The sequence below is a fragment of the Hyperolius riggenbachi genome, chromosome 10 (genome assembly GCF_040937935.1).
Source record: "Hyperolius riggenbachi isolate aHypRig1 chromosome 10, aHypRig1.pri, whole genome shotgun sequence".
NCBI classification, from domain to species: domain Eukaryota; kingdom Metazoa; phylum Chordata; class Amphibia; order Anura; family Hyperoliidae; genus Hyperolius; species Hyperolius riggenbachi.
The window spans coordinates 233,960,952-233,986,929 of NC_090655.1; the positions used below are offsets into that span (position 1 = coordinate 233,960,952).

The 25,978-nt window shown below is 46.9% G+C and overlaps 1 protein-coding gene and 1 pseudogene across 7 annotated transcripts in view; one reads left to right on the top strand and one right to left on the bottom strand.

The window, feature by feature from the left end:
* The window catches only part of LOC137534830 (uncharacterized), a 78,297-nt gene extending 71,278 nt beyond the window's left edge, over positions 1-7,019 (bottom strand). For 6 of the 7 annotated variants that reach the window (XR_011024384.1, XM_068256489.1, XM_068256491.1 and 3 more), the window contains exon 1: positions 6,862-7,018. The gene's annotated coding sequence lies outside the window, so the exon portion shown is untranslated. Of the gene's footprint in view, positions 1-6,861 lie in introns of all 7 variants that reach the window. The other variant, XM_068256492.1, reaches the window with a different exon arrangement.
* LOC137536920 (zinc finger protein 665-like) overlaps positions 6,823-25,978 on the top strand; it is a 43,263-nt pseudogene continuing 24,107 nt past the window's right edge.

Sequence of the window (25,978 nt, forward strand, 5' to 3'; positions counted from 1 at the left end):
AGCGAGATTGCAGCGGCAAAACTGATCGACATTTAGCCAGTAACAGCCCTCTACTTCCCAGCCCGTCTTCAACCACAGCGGTGACTCCCGCAGCCTCCTTCCCTGCAATGTATTGAAACTCTGACATAGTGGTGTGTTGGTTGAGACGCATACGCTTTTCCTTCCATTTAGTTGACACTGTCCCTGACACTGCTCTCAGATTGCTGCTACATAAATAAGAGTCCTGAGGGCTGTAAAATCTAGGAGCAGATGAGGCTGAAAGGGGCATTTGTCACAGAGGTCATGTTCAGTTCTGTCCAGGTGACAACCTTCATTGGCCAAGAAGGTCGGGAAACCTGGTCCATCCCTGTTTTTGTTGATGTATGGGACAGTCACAAAGTTGTTTGAAAGAATCCTTATTTTCTTCAGTATAAAAAAAAGCAGAAATGCTATCAGAGCCATCTTGACTGCCATAAGATTGTGGCAATCTAAAGACCTTAGAATCAATTGATTCTTATTGACCCAGAGTATGTCAGTGAATGACAGTGAACTCCCCAGCTGCATAAATGGACATATTTTGTAATTGTTATAGGACTTTCTGCATCCATGGGCAACCTTTTAAAAAAATGTTCTTTTTTTTTCACAATACCAAGTTGAGTTCTTTGCTTCCATGGTGAGATTCCTTTTCATATCCAGAAAGTAGGGTTGAGCTTCTCAGTGCACATTCCAAGTTTTGTATTTAACAGAAGCTTCACATCTGAGGGCGGCGAGTGAGGGGTTAACTCGTTCCATTCCACATCACTCCGATGCTTCCTCCTCCCGGAGGGCAATGTGGAACGTGAGTTAGGGCCCTTTTCCACTGCAAATTGCAATTGTTTGCAATTTGCAGCAGTTTAGAAACACAATTTCCCATGCCTTCGGTCACGATTTTCTGTGCAATCGGTCTTTGGCCGGTGCAATTTTGGCAGAAAAGGGGGTGGATCTTGAAGCTGCATCGAGAAATCACATGAAAATCACACTTGGTAAGCAAATTTTGAGCGTACCCGACTTGTACAGAGGGACAGAAAATAACACAGGGACTAAATGGTGACACATGGGACAAAAGGTGGCACGGGAGACTAAATGGACCAGCTGTACACTGGTACAGGAGACTCATGTTTCTCACACTCTCTCCCATTAGCTGCTGACATGCAGGACCAGAAAGCTGGTAGCGCGTGATCCCACCCAACAATTACTATTCACTGCTCTGCTGGCTCCTCTGTATGTGCTACTCTGATAAGAGAGCCCTGACAGCCAGGCGCTCACCAGAATTAGCCGGACGGAACACCTGGCTAACAGGGCTTAGGCCTTGTTCACACTTAGTGTGCTTCTGACCACTTTTGAACAACACATCAATGTTATAGACAGGGCTGTGGAGTCGGTACAAAAATCCACCGACTCAGACTCCTCTAATTTGCATATTACAATCTTGTTGATTGAAAGTATGTAACATGAAATTCGTCTCTTAACTGCCAACGCTTAGGCTGCTTACACACCAGGACGTCGCATTTAGGGGACGTTATAGGGCACATAACGTGCCCCTAACGCAACGCCTGGTGGTGTTGGAGCAGGAAGCTACCAAGAGCCACGTTACAAGCAGCTCTTAGTGCGCCTGCTCTGTCGGAGGCGATGCGGAGACCACGTGAGCAGAGCTCTCCGCATCGCGTGGTCCCGCCAGCCAATCAGCGGCCGCTCCAAAGAGTAAACACTGCAAGTGCAGTGAATGCCAAGTAGCCATGTGCCTGGCTACGTAGCGGCCTCTCCCCACCTCCTCTCCGCCCCTACTGAGCATGTGCAAACAGTCTAACGCGGCCTAGCCGCGTATAAAGTACTGCATGCAGTACGTTGTCTTGACGTGAAGCGTTACTGTGTAATGCAACGTGGGCACTGTGAACAGCCCATTGATTTTTCATTGCTGTTCGGTGGGGGTGCATTACAGGCTGCTCTAACGTGCGCCTGTAACGTCCCACTGTGAAAGCAGCCTTAGGAATTTTAAAAGACAACTGAAGTGAGAAGGATATGGAGACTGCCATATTTATTCCCTTTAGTCATAGACTAAAACTAGTCCTTGGTAAGAGTACTTGTAAAAGGTACAGGCCGGAACAAAGACCATCTGTCAGGCCCTAGGCAATGTAACTGTGGGTACATGTAAGAGTGATGTGCAGGTATGAGGGAATAAGGAGATTCTTCCTCTATTACACATTCTTCATGCACAATCTGAATCAGGTTTATGGGTGATAGACAACACCTCTGTGTTCAATGTGCATAACATTCTCAGTGGATTCCCTGCAGCTCTGTGGCGAGTGCATATGTAGAGTATAGTACTACTGTGTAACAAAGTAAACCTGAGACAGATGAAATTAAAGTTTTATACATACCTGGGGCTTCCTCCAGCCCCCTTCAGGCTAATCAGTCCCTCGCTGTCCTCCTCCGCCACCTGGATCTTCTGCTATGAGTCCAGGTACTTGAGCCAGTCTGGCGTAGTGCGCATGCACACACTCCGCCGCCGGGAGCGTACTACACCTGCGCAGCCCTATTGTGCAGGTGCAGAATGCTCCTGGCTGTAGGAGCGACACGTGGCCGGACTGCGCTGACTGGCTGAATTACCAGGACTCATAGCAGAAGATCCAGGTGGTGGAGGTGGACAGCGAGGAACGGATTAGCCTGAAGGGGGCTGGAAGAAGCCCCAGGTATGTATAAAACTTTTCTTTTCATCCTTCTCAGGTACCATTTAATTTGTAGTCACCAAACCAAATTTTAACAACATATCAAATTATTTGATTTCATGAGCAAAGAGAGTGCATACATTTGCATAAATCAGAATCAACGCAGAATTATTTCCATCTCATTGACCATCTCTATTAGTGACACGGCTACACATCAGGCTTTATACTTACAGCATAGATGTTATTTAGTATATAAGAGATTCCTGTGTACACATCATATATACAGTCACAATCAGATATGTATATCTGATATTTAAAAATACGGGGACTGCTTTATTGAAGCTGCACAAGTAACTAATTTTGATTGGTTTATTTCATGTTTGTGGACTAAGCACAGCTATTACTGTATGTATATAAATTATTTATGATGACTATTATCTGAGAAATAGAACATTTTATCATATTTTCTATTTTAATTTCATTAGGAGTCGGTGCATTTTTTCCGACTCCGACTCCAGACACCCAAAATTGCCCCGACTCCGACTCCACAGCCCTGGTTATAGATTCATACAAGTTGCTGAAAAGCGGACAGAAGCGCACAAGTGTGTTCAGGCCCTTAGGGTAGGTGCACACATAACATGACATGAAAGGCTGCATTTTAACCTCCCTGGCGGTAAGCAGTTTCAGAGGCTGCATCCACCGGGAGGATTTTTTGTAACAAAATGTGTTTTATATTTGTTAGCTAGCACTTAGCTAGCTAATTATGTCCTCCAAGCCCCGCCGCACCATTTAGCACCCCCGGCACTACGTACCCCTCCGCGATCCCGCGAAGCCGCAGCTTCCCATTGAGCTTCACTCGTCGCTATGATGACGATCGGAGATGACATCATCCGCAGTCCCGATCGCCACCATAGCGAGGCCTGGAACTGATTGGGAGGCAGCACCATCGCGGGATCCCTGGGGGGGGGAGGGGGGGGGTATAACGGCGGCAATCGGAGAGACTTGGGGGGCATCGTTAGCTAGCAAAGTGCTTAAGCATATTATTCAAATTTTATAAAAAAAAAAAAACGGCTGTGGAGTCAGTACAAAAATCTTCCAACTCCGACTCCTCAGTTTCTGAAACCACGACTCCGACTCAGAGTACCCAAAATTGCTCAGACTCCGACTCCTCGACTTCTTAGTCCAATACTTAACAGGGCTGTGGATTTTGTACAAAAATCATGCGACTCCCGACTCCTCAGTTTCTGGAACCACGACTCCGACTCCCCAAAATTGCCCCGACTCCACAGCCCTGAAAAAAACTCCGGGGGCCATGTGATCCTCTCCGGCGGCTAGCCTGAACGTAGGTTGAGTTTACCGCCAGGGAGGTTAAGTCATGATTTATTTTATGTTGTGTGCGTTTTTTACCGCAGATGTGTTTTTTAACCATTTTGCGTGCATTTTAATGTGTTTGCGGTTCGCATATACAAAACGCATATGCGTTTTAATGCAAATTAATAGGAAGACAACAGAAAGTGGAAATACATCACAAAAACGCATAGAAAAACGCATACCATTGTGTTTCCATTGACTTTCATTCTGTACGTTTTTGATTCGTTTTGCATATCATGCAACAAAACCTGCGTTTTTGAAAACGCACGCATTGAAAACGCATATGCGTTTTTTTCCTGCGGCCTATAGACTTCCATTAGCGGCTAAAACGCAATGTTTTCCGCAACTCTAGCGTTTCTGCTAACTGTGCACCTAGCCTGAGGGAGAACACTGTGTTGATTACCATGGAGTTATAGGCACAGCAGGCAGTTAGCTGCAGCATAGCTTTGCACCAAATTACACTGTAGAAAGCAAACAAGGTGGTGTTCCAAACGATATTTAATGACATTTGAGCTGAATTTTTTTATCTGTTGAGTGAATCAAAGCACAAATTCAGGTAAACTATGTACATTAAGGAAATATCAAACTTTTAAGGTGGCTATACACGGTTAGATTGCCATTAAATGTTGCAAACAGATCAATCCCTCTCTCTGACCTGAATCTGCTCAGAGAGGGATCAATTCCCCTCCATACTCGGCACAGAGATTCACATCAGATGTCACCATGAAATGTATTTAAAGAGTAACTGTCAGGCTGCAAAAGCTAATTTAAACCTCTATTCTCCTGTGTTAAACAGTTTAGAAGGAAGCCAAAAAGGCAGTTAAAAATCTCTCTTACTTTAGATGTTTGCTGACAGCAAGGCTCCGTATTCCCAGGCTCCTAAGGAGGACGCAAGCCGAATAACAGATACTGCAAAGCATTCTGGGGCCCTCCCCTGGGTGCTAGTGAGGCTCAAGTTTCAACAGCATGTAACAGTCTAGCTCACAGCACTAATAAATCTCGGGCAGAGTACACTGCAGGAGTCCGCTATTGTTCCTAGCCACATGGCTAATTAATATTCACTGCACAGTAGTGTTATTCATTACCAGCGTTTGTGAGAGTGGAATCATCAGGAAGCAGGCAGGACATGACGACACATTTGGCTTCATAGGAGACAGACAAACATGGAACCTGCCATGAGCTGTCAGGAGCATCATTCTCTGCAAATACTATATAAAAATTATGTGAAGTACAAACGTGGACAGTGAAATGCATATGTAATGTAAGTACAGCCAATCTTTAGCTACTGATATATGTGTTTATTTTCTCTTAGACCTTATACCTAACAGCTCCTCTTTAAAAAATCTATTGAACTGCAGCATTGCACTGTTCGATACAGAGCAATGCTATGGCCCATCAATCTATCACCGCTCCCCCACCGAGTCTAATCAATTAAATGTTATTGTCCAATCATATTTTGGATCAATTTTTGCCATGAATCTATCAAAATTACAATCGGATGGTAATTTTCAAATGACAGATCTTGGGGGTAAATTGAAATTATGAATGATGAGGCTCATTGTGCTAGAGATTTCTAGGAGATGAATCAAATCTGACGGTTAAAATCGATGCGTACAGGGCCTGCTGTACCAAAATGAGCAAAGATGGTGTATTGCCAGCTTTGGCAAAATTAATAAATGGCTGTAGATACAGAAACAACAATGTGCATCCTTAGCAGTAACCAGTGCTGTAGAGTGGGTACAAAAATCCTCAGACTCTACAGCCCTGACAGTTACTACACAGAAAGGTCTGGACAAAGTAAAGGTGGACATGAACACATTATGATTTTGACCGTTTTGCAGCAAAAATTGATCAAAATGACAAATCTTCCATGGATCAGACACAGTGGATGAGATGTGGTAGATTGACGGCCCATTGCATTGCACTGTACTGAACAGTGCAAGACTACAGTTTGATAGATTTTCAATAGATTTTTTTTATAGATTTTTCAATAGATTTCATGATGAAACCTATTGATAATCTGTCTGTAGTGGAAACGTTCCCTCTTTGATCAGATTCAAAGAGGGATTGAACTGTCTGCCACACTGGGTGGCCATCTAAAAGTTAACGGCCACCTTAAACAGTACCTCAAATGAAAAGTTGATTTTACTTGGCTTCTTCCAGTCCTCTGAAGTCTTTCTGGTCCTTCCCTGTCCTCCCGATCTGCAATGTTATGCCGCTGACAGATTCGGTTAAGTCCCTGACTAGATGGAGACTACTGCGCATTATGGTTGATCAATGAGATGCCAATGATTTCTCCTAACATTCTGACTTCATGTAAGTTATCTGCAGCTTGAAATTGGACCAATCAGTGTAACTTCCTGTGCATATAATTGACATGAAATTTTAATTTTAGGAGAAATTATTAGCCCCTCATTGATCATCGCTAAGATGCATGCGCCCCTTGACCATGCTCCCATACCCGGGCCATAGAATGCAGCAACTACAACTGAGGTGGTGTGCTGTTTGAGAGAGTACATGAGGGGACAGCAACACAGGGAGGGATCAGAAGGGGGGATGGGGGTGACAGTAACACAGCGAGAAATCAGATGGGGGAAGCTGAAAGAAGCTCCAAATAAAAGAACCTAGGGAGAACACTGCGCTTGTCTTTTTTTTATTATTATTATTAAGGTTCCCTTTAATGCGCCTGAAACTTGAAAAGATAAAGTTACCGATACTAGAAGGTTCTCTCCTCTGCTCGGGAGTGAAAGGGTGTAGGAATAGCGGCATGAAGTTTGGTCAGTCACAGCATGGTTCTCCTTCTCACCTGCAGCCAAATCAGCACGTGGCTCATGTAGACCGACCACACGGCACGCAGCTGCTGTCCCGGGAAATGGAGGAACTCTCATCTGAGGCGCAGCCAGCCAGTCAGTCACCTCAGACACGCTCTTTCCTCCTCCTCTGCGGCGCTAGCGGGAAAACAAGAGGGAGGGGCCACAGCCCAGCCACACCCCGAACTGTATAGCGCGCCTTTTCTGCAGGCCGCTCACACCACACCCTGTTACCGTGCGGTAATATGCGGTCTCCCGAGTCACATGACGGATAATAGACCGCTTGTATGGCATTCGGAGAGGCACACAGGGCGGTGGCCGCCAGTCCAGTAGCTGTAACTAGACGGTTTTTAGAATGACTAATAGCACCGATTTTGTTGATAATTGTACATAATTACGAAATTAATAAAACTTGCTTTATTTTTTACTAATCAATTATTTATGGCCATGCCTATAGTCAGTGTTTGCAGATTATAAAATCTATGCTCACCCTGTTTATCACATCTTTAGTGCTGTGGCTCTACAGAATGCTTGGCTACTTCCAGAGCCAGAAAAAAAGTCTGATCTCCCAGAATGCTCTAGGAGAAGTTGCACAGTTAAACAGCCTAGGCTATGATATTACTAGTAGGGCAGGGCTACATGTCAATATATAATACAACTATATATAGCTCTAGTTAGTGTTTCTGATGAACCAGGGTAATTACTGTAAAAGTGGGCAGCCTGAATAATTTATTTACTACATTATTTATTTATTTATGATTTATTTTAAGTATTTATATAGCACCGACATATTACGCAGTGCTGTACAGAGTATATTGTCTCATTTTACTATATGTATGTCACTAGGGTGTCTCTTCAACCATAAAGGACTAATATTTCCCAGTTTGTACTTTTTTGAACACGCTAGTCTCTGTATTTGGGGCAGGGCCGGATTTACCATAGGGCACTGTAGGCACATGCCTTCAGGCACCTGATGACGGAAAGGCAGGTCACTCCCCTCCCTGAGCACCTCCCTCCCTCCTTCCCTAAGTCTTGATGAGAGTGTAAATGAGAGGTAACTCACTCGGCTCTCAGCATTCCACTGACCAGATCTCCCTTCAGTCAGGGGCACCTCTAGCCAGGGACGGATCTAGACAAAGTTGCGCCTAGGGCAAGGTCAGGTTTTGGCGCCTAAAGGTCAGGTTTTGGCACCAAAACAGCGCCTACAGGTCAGATTTTGGCGCCTAAAGGTCAGGTTTTGGCACCAAAACGGCACCTAAAGGTCAGGTTTTGGCACCTAAAGGTCAGGTTTTGGCACCAAAACGGCATCTAAAGGTCAGGTTTTGGCGCCTAAAGGTCAGGTTTTGGCACCTAAATTGCAATTCCCCATCCAAATTTTGCCGCCTTTTTAAGAATTCTACAACTGCGCCTGGGGCAAGAGACCTGCCTGCTCCCCCCCCCCCCCTAGATCCGTCCCTGCCTCTAGCTACGTAATACTGAGGTTCCTCTAGCTACCTAATACTTGGGGGCATCTATAGCTACTTAATATTGAGAGTACTTCTGGTGACCTAATACTAAGGGATACCTATAGCTACCTAAAACGGGCAAGGGAAGTAAGGTAGTAAGTGGCAGCTGGGTCAGCCAGCACACTTGCAGTGCAGCTCGGCGGGGGTTTGTAGGTTCATGGAGGGCAAAGCAGGGTGCCAGGACATCTGTGCCTGTAGGCTTCTGTGAGGTAAATCCAGGCCTGATTTGAGTCCAAATTCCCAAGTTCCACTTTCAACCTCCTCAATTGTATATCTATATACAGGAGTAGAGTGAGATACCTAAGTAGTAGAAAGCCTCTGTATATAAAGAAAGTCATATGGGCACATGCACAGAGGTGTGTGGCACCAGATGACAGCTATAACTGCAATGCTATAGTCCATGCCCACGTAAAGGTAATGTGGGGTTCTGGGGATTGCCGGACCCAGAATTACTTCTTCCTCCCAGTTGCTACGACTCAGAGGGGGAAAAGTATTTAATGCCGCCTGATGATTCAGCGGCAGCAGAGTGAACCGTCATTCTGCATGCCCTACCCCCAACTGACTGGTTGGTGTACTAATACGTCCAGGTGGACTGGACAGGTCACAGACAAGTAATTCTAGTCCCCAGCTTGTGTCTGAAATAAAAGCTGAGCTAAGGGGAGGAGGGAGAGAAACACTGAGCATGTAATTCCATATCTCTGTAGCAGAGCTTTACTGCAGATAGCTTGTTTTCATGGACCCTAAAGAGTAACTTAAAAGTTAACCTGAGATTGAATAATAAAAAGATTGTATACTCACCCGGGGCTTCCTCCAGCCCCATGAGCACTGAGGCCTCCCTCCCTCGCCATCCTCCAGAGTGCCTCGCATGCGCAGAAGACCCCGACTGAAGCAACTGATTATAGGGATGGTCGGAAATGCCAATTTCCGTTTCTGCCGAAAATCCACATTCCGCCATCGCTAATTACAGCTACAGTTTCCACTTTCCGCTAACGATTTCCGCATTCCGATGCGGATTTTCGCGGTAATTTCCACCGAATTTAACATTGATTTTCTCAGAAGCTACAAGGTCTTTCTGAAAGATTTTTTTTTCTTCTTATTCCCACTTGTCTGCTTAAAGAGAATCTGTATTGTTAAAATCGCACAAAAGTAAACATACCAGTGCGTTAGGGGACATCTCCTATTACCCTCTGTCACAATTTTGCCGCTCCTCGCCGCATTAAAAGTGGTTAAAAACAGTTTTAAAAAGTTTGTTTATAAACAAACAAAATGGCCACCAAAACAGGAAGTAGGTTGATGTACAGTATGTCCACACATAGAAAATACATCCATACACAAGCAGGCTGTATACACCCTTCCTTTTGAATCTCAAGAGATCATTTGTGTGTTTCTTTCCCCCTGCAGTTCTCATGCACTGAAGTTTCAGGCTGCTCGTTTCTTCATGCAAACAGCTTTGCCCTTGTCTGTAATTCCTCAGTATGTGAAAGCCCAGCCAGCTCAGAGGACTATTTATCCAGCTTGTAAAAGAGAAGAGAGAAGCTGCCCTAATCTAAATAATACACAGGCAGTGTGCATAGAGGGGCCTGGAAGGGGGAGTTCATAGCAGAACCACAACACTAAAGAACTTGGCAGCCTTCCAGACACAGGCCGACAAGTCTGACAGGGGAAAGATACATTGATTTATTACAGAGACTGTGATAGTAGAAAGTGCTGCAGTAAGCCAGAACACATTAGAATAGCTTTTGGAACTTGTAGGATGATAAAAAACAGGATGCAATTTTTGTTACGGAGTCTCTTTAACATTCCCTGAAAATGTTGTGTTTCTAGCACCTATGAGGGCTTTGCTATTAACCTCTGAAATCGGTGTCATACCGCATAGCGGTTCCAATGCAGATTTTCGCGGTAATTTCTGCTGACATTAACATCGATTTTCTCAAAAACTACAAAGTCTTTGAAAAAAAAATTTTTCATCTTGTTTCCATTTGTCTGCTTAACCTCTAAAGTCAGCATAATACTGCATATCGGTAATGCGAAATCTCATTTTACATTACAGTCAACAGTGACCAACTTTGGCGGTTAATAGCAAAGCTTCTGTAGCATCTATAAACACCAAATTTCTAGGGAATGTTAAAGCGGAATATAACCCTGCATTTCAACTTTGCTCTAAAACATTATTTACAGTATATTATATGCAACCAGCATTTTTTTTTTTACTAGACCAGCATTGGAAGTATTACACAGAGCTTTAAAGTTCCTGGAGATTTCTGCAGACGCATCCGAAGCTGACATAGATACATTTTGTTTACATAAATGTATCTAAGTGTTGAATGTGACTCGTTCTCTCTGACTGAGAAGGAGCTGGAGGACAGCCAAAGAGTGTGTAACATTTCTCAATAGATACATTTAACTAAATAGAATGTAACAATCTGAACTTCTGCATATCTCTCCACGGAACTTGAAACCTCTGTGTTCAACCCTTCCAATGCTGGTCTTGTAAAAAAAAAAAAAATGCTTTTTGCATATAATATGCTGTAAATAATGTTTTAGAGCAAAGTTGAAATGCAGGGTTATATTCCGCTTTAAGCAGAAAAGTAGGAACAAGAGGAAAAACAATATTTCAAAAAGACCTTGTAGTTTTTGAGAAAATCCATGTTCAATTCGGCAGAAATTACAGCGAAAATCTGCATTGTAACCGCTATGCGGTATAATGCCGACTTTAGATGTTAATAGTAAAGCCCCATAGGTGCTAGAAACACCAAATTTGCAGGGAATGTTAAAGGAGTCATCAGGCAAACTAGTAAAATAAGTGCTACTTACCGGGGGCTTCCTCCAGCTCCAAGCTCCCAGCATGTCCCTTGCCGCAGCTCTGCCCACAGCCGTTCGCCGCAGGTCCGTCCCGGTCCCCGGCGATGAGGTCGCTCTGTACTGCGCCTGAGCGAGCGGCGCTGTCAATCACCACCACGTGGGCCGGAGCGGACTGCGCAGGCGCAGTAGTCCTGTTGCATTTTTCCGCGGAATCCAAACGAGCATCCCTACAACTGAACCTGTTAGCGGGGCTGATTGCGGCTGAACGGTAGCCTGCGGGAGGACAGCGAGGGACTCAGATGTGCTTATGGGGCTGGAGGAAGCCCTGGGTAAGTATTGATTCTTTCTATTCTTTGGTCTCTGGTTTACTTTAAAGTGCACCTGAGGTGAGTAAAATGGAGGCTGCCATATTTATTTCCTTTTAAACAATACCAGTTGCCTGGCAGCCCTGCCGATCTATTTGGCTAAGGCTTCAGTAGTATGTGAATTACACCTGAAACAAGCATGCAGCTAATCCTGTCAGATCTGACAATAATGTCAGAAACACCTGATCTGCTACATGCTTGTTCGGGCTCTATGGCTGAAGGTATAAGAGGCAGAGGATCAGCAGGACAGCCAGGCAATTGTTATTGCTTAACCACTTAAAGAGACACTGAAGCGAAAAAAAATATATGATATAATGAATTGGTTGTGTACTATGAATAATTACTAGAAGATTAGCAGCAAAGAAAATATTCTCATATTTTTATTTTCAGGTATATAGTGTTTTTTCTAACATTGCAACATTCTTTAATATGTGCAGATTACACAACACTCAGCATTCAAAATGATTCTTTCAGAGCAGTCTGTGAACTAATGACCTCTCCTCTGGCAGAGAAAAAGTAAATAGTTAACTAACACTTGAGATAATAAAAGTCAGAAAACAGCCCTCTCCACGACTTTGAAAGTCGTAGAGTTTAATGGCTTTTTTGTATAGAGATAACAACTGGAGTTTCTTAACTCTTCCTGTGCTGGAAACAATTAGACTGATGTATCTGATCTTAATGTTTTATTTCTTAGCTGTACTACACATACAAATCATAAAATCATAATTTTTTTTCACTTCAGTGTCTCTTTAAAGAGACACTGAAGTGAAAAAAAAAATATGATATAATGATTTGTATGTGTAGTACAGCTAAGAAATAAAACATTAGGAGCAGAGCCATGAGTCTAATATTGTTTCCAGTACAGGAAGAGTTAAAGAGAGTCTGAAGCGAGAATAGATCTCGCTTCAGACCTCATAGCTAGCAGGGGCATGCGTGCCCCTGCTAAAACGCCGCTATAGCGCGGCTTAACGGGGGTCCCTGTCCCCCCAAACCCCCTCCGAGCAGCGGGGGAGCGCTTCCTGGTTGGGGCAGGGCTAACCGCCGCAGCCCTGCCCCATGCGCGTCTGTCAGACGCGTACCTCCGCCTCTCCCCCGCCCCTCTCAGTCTTCCTTCACTGAGAGGGGCGGGGGAGAGGCGGCGATGCGCGTCTGATAGACGCGACTGGAGGCAGGGCTGCAGCCGTTAGCCCTGCCTCCAGGAAGATCAGGTCCAGCGACCTTTTTTCCGACCCTGGTTTGCGGGGGGTGGGTTGGGGGTGAAGGGACCCCCGTTAAGCCGCGGGATAGCGGCGTTTTAGCAGGGGCACACGTGCCCCTGCTATATATAAGACCTGAAGCGAGATTTAGTCTCGCTTCAGTGTCTCTTTAAGAAACTCCAGTTATCTATGCAAAAGTGCCACTGAGCTCCACGACTTTCAAAGTCGCAGAAAGCTCTGTCTTCGGAAGCTTATTATCTCAAGGGTCTGCCACTGTATTGTTTTTTTCTCTGCAGAGTTCAAAAGTTCACTAGCCTCATTTAGAATGCTGAGTAGTATGTAAACTGAAAATATTAGAGAATGATATAACTGAAAATAAAAACATGAGAATATTTTCTTTGCTACTAATGTTCTAGTAATTTTCCGTACTACACAACCAAGTCATTATATCATCATTTTTTTTCGCTCCAGTGTCTCTTTAAAAACAACAGGCTTTAACAAACCTAATTGTTTTTAAACAATAATAAGGTGTACTGCATTAGAAGTGGACAAGCCTGTGAGCATGGTGGTATGGCATATGGCCTACACAAATGGCTCTAGGCCCCGCATATGACACTCGTACAGGCCTCATGTACTCTAAGGCCGCCTCTGCCTTTAGCTACCTATACATGGAGGACTGTCACTGATTCCCTATACTGGCTTGGTCGGTACACTTTTGCTTACCAATAGGGTGGCTACCACTGACTACCTATACTAAGGGGGCATCAAAGCTGTATATGCTGGGAAGCAACCACTCACTATCTACACTGGGGGAACAACGCTGACTACCTATTCCTGGGGGAACCTCTGAATACCTAATACAGACACATCTGGCTGTTCTGCATCTCTTTTTAAATTCACTTACACCCTGTCTGCTGGCCATTCAAGTTGGGGGGAGGGGGGGTGGGATTATCCAAGGGTCATGCTACTTATCCACATTTTTTTAGGAAAACATGGTGGAGGGTTGTCATATCTGTGAGTTTAAGTTAGTGACCCTGGGGGTAAATGAGATTTGGGGGTTGACATGTAATCACTCTGCAGCTTAACTGATCAGCCACCCCTTCACCCCTGTATTTTCCCGATTTGGAGGATGTACTCCAGTATCAGGGGGGGAAGGGGGGTTATTGTGTGTGTAAGAACTTAGATGGAGCACCGCAATGCTCAGGGCCTCCCTGCGCTACTCCCCCAATGGTTACCCCCCTGTTTGCTCCCTACAAGTTGTCACGGAACAGTCGTGAGAAACGAGAACGCAATCGGTTTATTGCGCCGATTGCCATTGATTGTAGTCGGGCAAGCAATTAGAGACTGACATTCCTGTTTTTTTAAAAAGGCAGTTTTTTTTCCCCCCTTTACCAGCTGGTAGGAAACCTGGCCCTGTGACTTGCTAATTAAGCCAGAGGTGTAACACTCAGATGTTAATTAACAAACCAGGAGTCTTTTCAGAGCCAAGGAAGCTAACCCCAGCAGGAGGCAGCCTTAGCGGAACCATTCAGCCAGAATAGGGAAACATAGAGTTATGATCTTTACGCATGTTTTAGAAGTACCATACATCGGAGAGCTGTGGAAGTTATCTCATTCTGTTGGTCCGGATCTTGTGATTATTTTGATATTAAATTGGGGCCACTGGCATAACCAGAGCTCAGGGGATTCCACTGTTTTTTAACCGGGCATGCAAACATGCCCAAGTTTGGTATCATATGAACTGGCCTAGTCTGAGAAATATGAATATATGATGGTCATGTGTGTGAGGAAAGCGTAAGCCGAGACATGACAAATGTCATATTTGGTGGGCATAGAGCACCCAGCCAGGGGGCTCACCGCCCCTGTCCAACCCCTGGGCTGTACTTGAGGCTCCACCCAAAGATGGGCATTATTCAAAAGTGGTTGCAAGGGACTCCTCCCTCAGTTCTCCAAATTCCACCTTCCTGAGAGCACATTGCCAGCCAGAGGACACATGGTTGGCGGCCATCTTGTCTAAACTGAAACAAAGGACACATGGCTAGCGGCCATCTTGATTGGCCATCTTCTGTAACCTGGAACAAAGGACATTTTCCATGTTTGCGTGGATTTTAAACTTTGCTGGAACTGAACAAAAGGAACTCTACAAGTTTTCCCAGAACGGACATATTTCCACAAATCCTAAGTATTTTCTCCCTTTTATTTCATACTGGCTATTACTGTTTTAATAATTGTTGATTTTAATAATTGTCTGTATATATTAATTATTTATATTGCTTTCAATAAACCGACGCTATCGTCGGTTGTTGTTCTAGCTACCCTATTATTCAGCATACACAGGAACGGAACTCAGATCTCTGAAGAGATGCTACTATTGTTTGTTGTTGGCTAGACAGAATACAGCGTATTTTAACCGTTTTTTATTTGTAGATCTAGGCACAGACAGTCAGTGGGCTCCTCTGTCCCATGGTAACAGAGGTGGTGGCAGATACCCTGGAATAGTGTGTAAAGTTGTAATTATCGTACCTCACAGGCTCCCTTCTGGTTTGTCTGCGGCCAATTCCCAACGGTTCCTACGCATTGACTGCGACCAGAGTTCGCACGATCCGTGCACTGGCACCGTCTGGAAGGCATTTCGCGGTCTGACCACAAGGGCTTCCTGTGACACAAGTGTTTTGTTCTTTTAATTGATTTAGTTCACATATTCCCTTTAAAACCCACCCTCTTAGTATGCTATACCCACTCTTTGCTGCATACCCTGTATACTACCCCTTCCTGTATGCTCAATTTTGTCTGAGTGCAAATTAATAGATAATGGATGTTATATGACATTTCTATTGGAGAACAAGGTGAACGGCAGTTTGTATTTTCTCCAAAAGATGGCAGTAATTAATATAGCAATTGGAACGCATTGTGCAGGAAATATGTGGTATGTTTGGTAGCTGAAACGCACAAGTAGAGGAGGGTGGAGCTTACTGACAGGGGAGGTAGTCGTAGTATATGAGGTGCAAGGGGAAATATTGTTGAAACTGGCAGCATAGGAGGTAATGCAATATTTTATACATATACACAGAGCAGGGACAAGGTCCTCCAGCACCCAAGGCTGAGATACCAAAGTGCGCCCCTCCATCCCTCCCACCCCAGCTGTCACACACTGATGGCTATTAGACTAAGAGGGCCACAGGGCCCACAACCTCCCCAACACCTTAATATCTAGTTATCTGGCTTGCAGTCACTGCTATGTATCCCCTTTTCTTATTTCTTTCTGCTTCATACACAATTAGGAATGACAGCTGAATGAATTGTGCGCCCCCTCCTACACTGCGCCCTGAGGCTGGAGCCTCTCCAGCCTATGCCTCGGCCCGGCCCTGCATATACACCCAGTGACTATCCTGTGTATTCATATCATCAGTTCCTCCTGCTACATGGGATCCCTCTATGTCATCAGCACATGAACTGCTGGGAACTCTCCTAAAGGTTATTAGTTGAGGTAAAAGAGATGTTAGAAGTGGGCACAGTTAGTTATGACAATGGTAAAAGAGAGCTTAGAATGGACTGTTGTGGTTAGGCAGAGCACTAAGGGTGAGGTATAGTTAGCTATCAACAGCTTTCCAATGTCATGATAGTACCCACCATAATATGTCTCAAATTTACAGCATCCCACCATATAGTATTTAAAAGTGTACCTTATATGTTAGCATCTCTCAGTTTTCCATTGTCTACTAAAGTTTGTCCAAGCCTTCTACTGCTCACTACAGGGCCGGTTCTCTCATGAGGCAAGGTGAAACATTTGCACAGAGATTACAGGGGCAGCATGCTTGTACTGTGTTTACACTAACAGCAATCAGAGTAGGAGGAGACGCGAAAGGAGAGTGAGGTATAGAAGTCATCATTGGGGAAAAGCAGCTTGTTGTGCTGTGTGAGAAGTCTGACAGTGAGTGAGGAGGTAGGAGAGCAGCAGTATTTCATTTGACTTCCACAGTAGAAGGGAGGAGGTGGCACTGCTGTCCTGACTGAGGATGTATGGAGTGACTGAGGGTGAGCAGTACAAGTTTGCCTCGGGCAGCTAAAAGTCTAGAACCAGCCCTTGCTCCCTATAGTCTGTCTTCGATTCTTACTGTCCCACTTGTGTTTCCTAACTTCACAGAGTCCCCAATAACAGGCTTGCTATTGGTGGGTGCATGTCATGCACATGATGGTAAAAGAAGGATTGGTCTCAGGCCAGTGGCTGAGTGCCAGGCAAATAGGGAGTGTAAGAAGAATTTTGGTGTCCAGCAGATGGGAAGTGTATAAGGGTGAAAGGTGTCAGATAAGGAGTGTAGAAAGAGAGTGGGTATCGGGAATATGTGGAGTGTAAGAGGAGGAAGTAGAAGCAAGAAGGGAGAGTGTATGTAAGATTGGTGAGGGTTATAGGATGGTTGATGTGGGGCAGAAGGCATCTGATTGACTGAAACATTAATAGACACCCGAACTGGGAAGATATTGGAGTTTCTTGTGAACAAGAGAAAGACTGCAAACTGAGAGGATTAAATATAGATGAGCTCCTAGACTGTGGATATAAATGCAGAACAGAGAAGGTCCAAGAACAGAGCCCTGTGGCACACCAACTGACAAAGGGCAGGGACAGGAATTATTGTTGGACCAAGACACACTTTCATTCTATGCATTAATTATTAAAGTAAACCTGTTTTCAGAAAAGTTAGATACTTACCTTGGGAGAAGGAAGCCTCTGTATCCTCCAGAGGCTACTCCCATCTCCCTCTACCTCGCCGTTCCAGCACTGGGTCCTCTCGAAGCTCATGGCCATGCTCCAGAATGAGAATGAGCGTGGCCACACTGTGCCTGCTGTGCGTGGCCACGGCTGTGCACGATCGGGATCATGCTACTGCGGAGGCACAAATAGCTTGTGCAGCAACACAAACCCACTTGTGCTTTGGTGGCAAAAGCCGAGCTTGGTGGGTCCACCGGCAAAAGCCGAGCTCGAAAGCTTGTCAATGGTTTTCCATAGGACACGACGCTGCACCGGGCTGAAGGAGGAGGACATAGGAAGCCTCCTATGGATGGAAGGTGTGTATTTCTCTCAGTTCACATGATACTCATTCTGGCTGTCTGCAGAGACAGGTGTTTGTTACAAACTGTACATGACAGCTTAATTCCATGAAGGAATGGCAGTATTTAGAAGTAGTGATGGGCCGAACCTCCCGCGGAAGGTTCGGTTCGCGGAAAAGTTCGCGAACCGCAATAGACTTCAATGGGGAGGCGAACTTTGAAAAATAGAAAAAATTATGCTGGCCCCAAAAGTGATGGAAATGATGTTTCAAGGGGTCTAACACCTGGAGGGGGGCATGGCGTAGTGGGATACACGCCAAAAGTCCCGGGGAAAAATCTGGATGTGACGCAAAACAGTGTTTTAAGGGCAGAAATCACATTGAATGCTAAATTGCAGGCCTAACGTGCTTTAAAACATCTTGCATGTGTATACATCAATCAGGTAGTGGAATTAGAGTACTGCTTCACACTGACGTACCAAACTAACTGTGTAACGCACCGCAAGTTACCAGCTGTTTGTGTAGTGACGGCAGTGCAGTTTCTAGGCTGAAATGCACCCAGGGCGAGGGTGTAAAAATTGCGAACACCCCCCCCCCCCCCCCCGGAGCAAGGTATGGGTGCCCGCAGTATAGGTTAGCCAGGTCTAGTTTCACTTAGTATAGGTCCCCCCAGTATAGGTAGCCAAGAATAGGTACCCCAGTATAGGTAGCCAGGCATAGGTGAGCCAGTATAGTTGCCCTCGCTATAGGTTAGCCAGGTAGGTGCCTCCAGTATAGGTAGCCAGTATAGTTGCCCCCAGTATAGGTTAGATAGGCAGGTGCCCCCGGTATAAGTTAGATAGGTAGGTGCCCCAGTACAGGTTAGCTAGGTGGGTGCCTCTAATATAGGTAGCCAGAATAGTTGCCCCCAGCATAGGTTAGATAGGTAGGTGCCCCCAGTATAGGTCATTTAGGTAGGTGTCTCCAATATAGGTAGCCAGTATAGTTGTCACCTGTATAGGCTAGCTAGGTAGGTAGGTTCCCCCAATACAGGTTAGATAAGTGCCCCCAGTATAGGTTAGATAAGTAGCTGCCCCCCCAGTATAGGTTAGATAGGTAGCTGCCTCCCAGTATAGGTTAGATAGGTAGGTTCCCCTCAGTATACGTTAGATAGGTAGGTGCCCCCCAGTGTAGGTTAGATTAGGTAGGTGCCCCCCAGTATAGGTTAGATAGGTAGCTGCACCCCAGTGTAGGTTAGATTAGGTAGCTGCCCCCCAGCGTAGGTTAGATTAGGTAGGTGCCCCCCAGGATAGGTTAGATAGGTAGCTGCCCCCCAGTGTAGGTTAGATTAGGTAGGTGCCCCCCAGGATAGGTTAGATAGGTAGCTGCCCCCCAGTGTAGGTTAGATTAGGTAGGTGCCCCCCAGCGTAGATTAGATTAGGTAGGTGCCCCCCAGGATAGGTTAGATAGGTAGCTGCCCCCCAGCGTAGTTTAGATTAGGTAGGTGCCCCCCAGGATAGGTTAGATAGGTAGCTGCCCCCCAGCGTAGGTTAGATTAGGTAGGTGCCCCCCAGGATAGGTTAGATAGGTAGCTGCCCCCCAGCGTAGGTTAGATTAGGTAGGTGCCCCCCAGGATAGGTTAGATAGGTAGCTGTCCCCCATAATGGAGGGGGGAAGCACCGTAGCCGCGGGGAGGGCAACCCGACCTCTCCCTCCCTCTCCCGGGCCGCCCTCCGTGCTCCCCCCTCAGATATATAGTGAGCAGCAGCCAGGGAGGGAGCGCTGTATACAACATACCTCCCTGGCTCCAAGCGCTGCTCTCTCGTCGCCGGTCTTCTCCCATCTGCCTACACGCTTATACACACGCTGCTTCCGGCTAAACAGGAAGCAGCGTGTGTATAAGCGTGTATGCAGAGAGAAGAAGACCGGCGGCGAGAGAGCAGCACTTGGAGCCAGGGAGGTATGTTGTATACAGCGCTCCCTCCCTGGCTGCTGCTCACTATATATCTGAGGGGGGAGCATGGAGGGCGGCCCGGGAGAGGGAGGGAGAGGTCGGGTTGTCCTCCCCGCGGCTACGGTGCTTCCCCCCTCCATTACAGCGCCCCCCTCCCAACAGCGCCCCGGGCGGTGGCACGCCCCGCACGGGGCTAGAAACGGGCATGAGTGACGGCCATGCTGGACTACTGCGCAACATGGCGAGATTGATCTCGCTCACTCAGTGATGTCAGGTAATGTGTGACTGCCTTCTCAACTTTCCATGGCATTGTTAAAAAGCTTACGTTTTGTTTTAAATTACATTTTCTACTTGCTGTGTACTTGTTCAGTACTGCTACAATGAGAATCCTATGGAGGCGGGCAAGTCTGGCATTGTGACCCCAGGTAATGGCCGGGGAATGAGGGATGGAATCCGGTGTGGAGCCTGAGCAACGGCTTCCACTACACATCCAAGGAGGGCAGCAGTCAGGCATGCACGCCCGCCCCGAGGTAGTGACCAAAAATAACAAAACAGGAGGACTATCGAGGGCTTGCTGTATTTGAAATGAATGTACTTTAAATCCTTTAACGAGAACCAGTTATGGCGGGCAAAGATGACACCACATTCCTTTCATGAGAATCATATGGAGGCGGGCAAGTCTGCCATTTGTGACCCCGGGTAATGGCCGGGGAATGAGGGATGGAATCCGGTGTGGAGCCTGAGCAACGGCTACCACTACACAGGCAAGGAGGGCAGCAGGCAGGCATGCACGCCCGCCCCGAGGTAGTGACCAAAAATAACAATACAGGAGGACTATCGAGGGCTTGCTGTATTTGAAATGAATGTACTTTAAATCCTTTAACGAGAACCAATTATGGCGGGCAAAGATGACACCACATTCCCTTCACAAGAATCATATGGAGGCGGGCAAGTCTGCCATTTGTGACCCCGGGTAATGGCCGGGGAATGAGGGATGGAATCCGGTGTGGAGCCTGAGCAACGGCTACCACTACACAGGCAAGGAGGGCAGCAGGCAGGCATGCACGCCCGCCCCAAAGTAGTGACCAAAAATAACAATACAGGACTCAGGAGGACTTTTGAGGCCCTAATTGTAATGAATCAACTTTAAATCCTTTAACGGGAATCCGTTATGGAGGGCAAGTCTGCCATTGTTTGTCACCACGGGTAATGGGCGGGGAATGAAGGTTGGATTTCGCCCCGAAGTGGGAGTCTGCTGAGACCCATGCTGTAGCTGCCCTGACCGTGCTTTGCAGACCAGGCATCTGTGATCAGATGGACCCTTGACCCAGCGGAAGACAAACCAAGTCGAAAGCATTTGCCAAGAATGTTTTACGGAGGGCAAGTTTTTTGCCTTTTTTTTCAATTGTTTGAACCTGTAGGTTGTATTTTTTTATTGTTTGAAAATGTAGATGGTTGTATTTTTAAATTGTTTGAAAATGTAGATGGTTGTATTTTTAAATTGTTTGAAAATGTAGATGGTTGTATTTTTAAATTGTTTGAAAATGTAGATGGTTGTATTTTTAAATTGTTTAAAACTGTATCCATTCAAGTGCAAGTTATGCACTGACTGCCAGGTATAATGTGCAGTCACAGATGCAGTGAAAGGTATGCAGTGACTGTAAACAGCCGTTTGTGTAGTGACGGGCGTGCTGGACTGGTGCGCACCATGACGAGAGTGCAGGTGATGGTGGCTTTTCAGCCTATATGGTCGCCCGGCTGATGTAGCTGAATGACAGAACAGTGACTGTCCAGCTGATCAAATTTGGTCTGACCACAATGAAACAACGACCTTATTATCTTTGGTGTGCCACCCCCACCCGAGACACTCATATAGCCGGTGGTCATTGCTTCCTTGTGATACGCAAGCCCCTTCACCGCGGTAAGGTAATGATCACGAAGGGGGATGGGCACATGTACATGCCTTTTGTTTTTTTGTTGCAGCCGCCTGCAGTTCAGCCAGAAAAATTAGGCAGGCATGTGCACGCCCCAGAAAAAGTAGTATAGCGGCCTTAAAAATTCTGGAATCCGCCTAGAGTCCTGGACCCTGGTGGTGGTGGCGGAGAAGGCAGTCAAGCGGCCTGCAGGCAGAGATGCTGTGTGTGGGGACTGACTTAGTCTTCGGTCGTGCAATAGCCCTCAGGGATCCATGCCTCGTTCATTTTGATGAAGGTCAGGTACTGAACACTGTCATGACTTAGGCGACTTCTCTTCTCAGTGACAATGCCTCCAGCTGCACTGAAGGTTCTGACAGGACGCTTGCGGCAGGGCAAGAGAGAAGTTGTATGGCAAATTGGGACAGCTCTGGCCACAGGTCAAGCATGCGCAACCAGTAGAGCAAGGGTTCATCGTCGCTGCTCGCAGTCGCAGTGTGTACATCCACACTTAAGGCCAGGTAGTCGGCTACCTGCCGGTCCAGGCGTTGGTGGAGGGTGGATCCCGAAGGGCTACTGCGAGGCGTTGGACTAAAGAATGTCCGCATGTCCGACATCACCCCGAGATCGCTGGAGCGTCCTGTCCTTACCTGCGTGGACTGGTGAGGAGGAGGAGGAATACTGCCAGTGGTACCTTTATTGTGTTGTACTGTCACATCACCCTTAAATGCATTGTAAAGCATCATTGACAGCTTGTTCTGCAAGTGCTGCATCCTTTCCGCCTTGTGTTGAGTTGCTAACAGGTCTGCCACTTTGTGCCTGTACCGAGGGTCTAGTAGCGTGGCCACCCAGTACAGGTCATTCCCCTTGAGTTTTTTGATATGGTGGTCCCTCAACTGGCTGGACAACATGAAAGAGGCGATCTGCACAAAGTCGGATCCAGACGTACTCTCCATCTCCTCTTGCTCTTCCACAATGACGTCACGCAACTCCTCTTCCTCCCCCCAGCCACGAACAATACCACGGGAACGTGGAGCAGCAGAAGCCCCCTGTGACGGCTGCTGCAGTTGTTCTTCTGCCGCTGCCGCCTCTTCCTCCTCCACAGAAACACCTTCCTCATAATCATCCGAGTCTGACTCCTCTCCTTCCCCACACGACTCCTCTTCTTCCTCCTCCTCCCCCCTCTGTGGTGCCGCAGGTGTTGAGGAAACCTGTGGTTCGGCTGAAAATTGGTCCCACGACTCCTCCTGCCGTAGCTGTTCCTGTTCCCGCTCCTCCACAGCTTCATCCACCACTCTATGCATGGCACGCTCCAGGAAGTAAGCTTGCCGACTCACCAGGTTGGTCACCTCCTCAAACGGCCGCATGGTCCTGCATGCATTTCGCATCAGTGTCCAGCTGTTGGGCCACATCTTCCCAGATTGTGTCCTTCTACTGTAGTTGTACAGGTACTGGGTGACGGCTTTCTCCTGGTCTAGCAGGCGAGAGAACATGAGCAGGGTGGAATTCCAGCGAGTCGGGCTATCGCATATCAAGCGTCTCACCGGCAAGTTGTTTTTCCGCTGAATGCCCGCAAAGCGTGCCATGGCCGTATAAGACCGCCTGAAATGCCCACACAACTTCCTGGTCTGCTTCAGGACGTCCTCTAAGCCTGGGTACTTTGAGACAAATCTTTGCACGACCAGATTCAGCACATGTGCCATGCAGGGTACATGTGTCAGCTTTCCCAAATTCAAAGCGGAAAGGAGATTGCTGCAGTTGTCACACACCACGTTGCCGATCTCCAGCTGGTGCGGGGTCAGCCATTGCTCCACCTGTTTGTTAAGAGCAGCCAGGAGAGCTGCTCCAGTGTGACTCTCCGCTTTGAGGCAAGACATGTCTAAAATTGCGTGACACCGTCGTACCTGGCATGCAGCGTAGGCTCTGGGGAGATGGGGCTGTGTAGCTGGAGAGGAAGAGGAGATGGCAGCACCGCTAGAGTTCAACTGACACTCAGCTGAGGAGGAGGAGGTTGACAGCGAAGAGGATGTAGCTAGAGGAGAAGGAGAGGAGGTGGCAGGAGGCCTGCCTGCAAGCCGTGGAGTTGTGACAAGTCGGTCCGCTGAACAGCCACGTACTCCCTGCTTGCTGCCATCGGTCACCAGGTTGACCCAATGGGCTGTGTACGTAATGTAGCGGCCCTGCCCGTGCTTGGCAGACCAGGCATCCGTGGTCAGGTGGACCCTTGACCCAACGCTCTTCGCAATAGATGACACCACTTGCCTCTGAACTGCACGGTACAGTTTGGGTATGGCCTTTCGTGAAAAATAAGTGCGGCCTGGTATCTTCCACTGCGGTGTCCCAATGGCCACAAATTTACGGAAAGCCTCTGACTCCACCAGCTTGTATGGTAATAGCTGGAGAGCTAATAGTTCCGCCACACCAGCTGTCAGACGCCGGGCAAGAGGGTGACTGGCCGAAATTGGCTTCTTCCGCTCAAAGACTTCCTTCATGAACACCTGGCTACTGCTGTGGGCAGAGGAGCAGGAACCGCTCAAGGGCAGAGGCGGTGTGAAGGAGGGTGGCTGTGAAGGTTCAAGGGAGAAAGCGGATGAAGACGATGCACCTGAAGGAGGAAGAGGAGAAGGAGGGTGGCTTGTCTTTTGAGGGGTGCTGCTTTTCCGCAGGTGTTCTTCCCATAGCTGTTTGTGCCTTTTCTCCAGGTGCCTTCGTAAGGCACTTGTCCCTACGTGAGTGTTGGCCTTTCCACGGCTCAATTTTTGGAGGCAGAGAGAACAGATGGCTTTGCTCCTATCTGAGGCACACACCGTAAAATATATCCAAACCGCTGAGCCCCCCTGGGGTGATGGCACTACGGTGGCATCAACAGCTGACCTTGAAGGGCATGTTGGCTGGCTGGCCATAGCTGACGATACATGGCGCCGGACACTGCCCCCAGCTGTTTCTGAGGATGAGCTCCCTCTGCTTCTATCATGGAGTCATCTCCTCCTACTCCTCTCTGGCTCCCCCTCTGAACTGTCCCCCTGGTCATCTCCTCTATTGGGAACATACGTGACATCCGTATAATCGTCATCATAATCCTCCTGCCCAGCTTTGCTTTCCTCAGACAACTCCACAACTGCACCAACTTCAGGTGGTTCATCATGCCCCTCCTCACACACGTTACGTCCATACTATCGCCACCTAACTCAGACGTATGAGGTGGTGTACCTGCGCCTTCTTCTTGTTGTTGCAGTAGTGGCTGTGAATCAGTGATTTCACCACCACCACCACCACCAAATAACTCCTGCGAAGTGTCAAATGCAGCGGATGTGGTGCTTGTCGTAGCGCTGGTGGCTGCGGGAGATGAGGTGTTCTGTGTTAAATACTCAAGCACATCCTCACAATTTTGGGAAGTGATGGCACGTGCCTTCTTCTGAACACTGTACTTTGGTCCAGGTCCGCACAAAATCACAGCAACACCATTTTGCACAGACCTGACAGTGCCAAGTGGCCTTCCTCTTGGTCTGCCTCTACCTCTTCCTCTACCTGGTTTGTCCATTTTGTCCATCTCGGGGGGGGGGGGGGGGGAAAGCTAGGTTAATGCAGTGAGGTGAGTTCACTCAACAGAAAAGGTAGATGTCACAGACCGCTAGGCCGGTCTGCGGATGGGGTAAATCGATCAGCGTCAGAAATCCTCTTACACGGTCATTTGTTCATCACGAAGGGTAACCCGCGTTCGCAATTTGATGAACTGACTCGCGAAGGGAGCGTTCTGATACCAATCGAATCACTCCACACACATATACAATTCAAAGATCTGCCACCAAGCGAGTTACACAGCCCGCTACTGTAATTTTACTAGGACTTGGAGAACGCTATATTAACCCTTAGCAGTATGCAAGAATCTGGGTCAGATCGTTATGTCTGGGCCGGGTTCTCGCATACGGGTTATAAATGTATACTTCTATTAAACACAGGGTAGCGAGTTCAGGAGAATAGGTATGATTGTGTATGTTCAGCAACAGGTCATAACCGCGAAACGATTTTTAAACGTTTAATAACAAAAATGCATTACATACAGTTATATACACCAATTAACATATACACAGAGCTTAAAAATAAAAAGGAATAAAATCAGAAAATTCTTACTTCGTTAGCTGAGCAGTCCATTTGAAAAATGAAGAAAATAGTCCAGTTTAAAGTAGGCATTCAGGTTAAAGTCTTTGTACACAACATGCGCCCGGTTCTCCTTGAGCACATGTCTAGACCTTCCTGGTAGATGGGAATTGAAGAACTGGGAGGAGTTCCTTGCAAACGCTTTTTACTGACCAGAGTTTTGGGGCGGTCACTACCTGGAAAGTAGGTGTGTTTG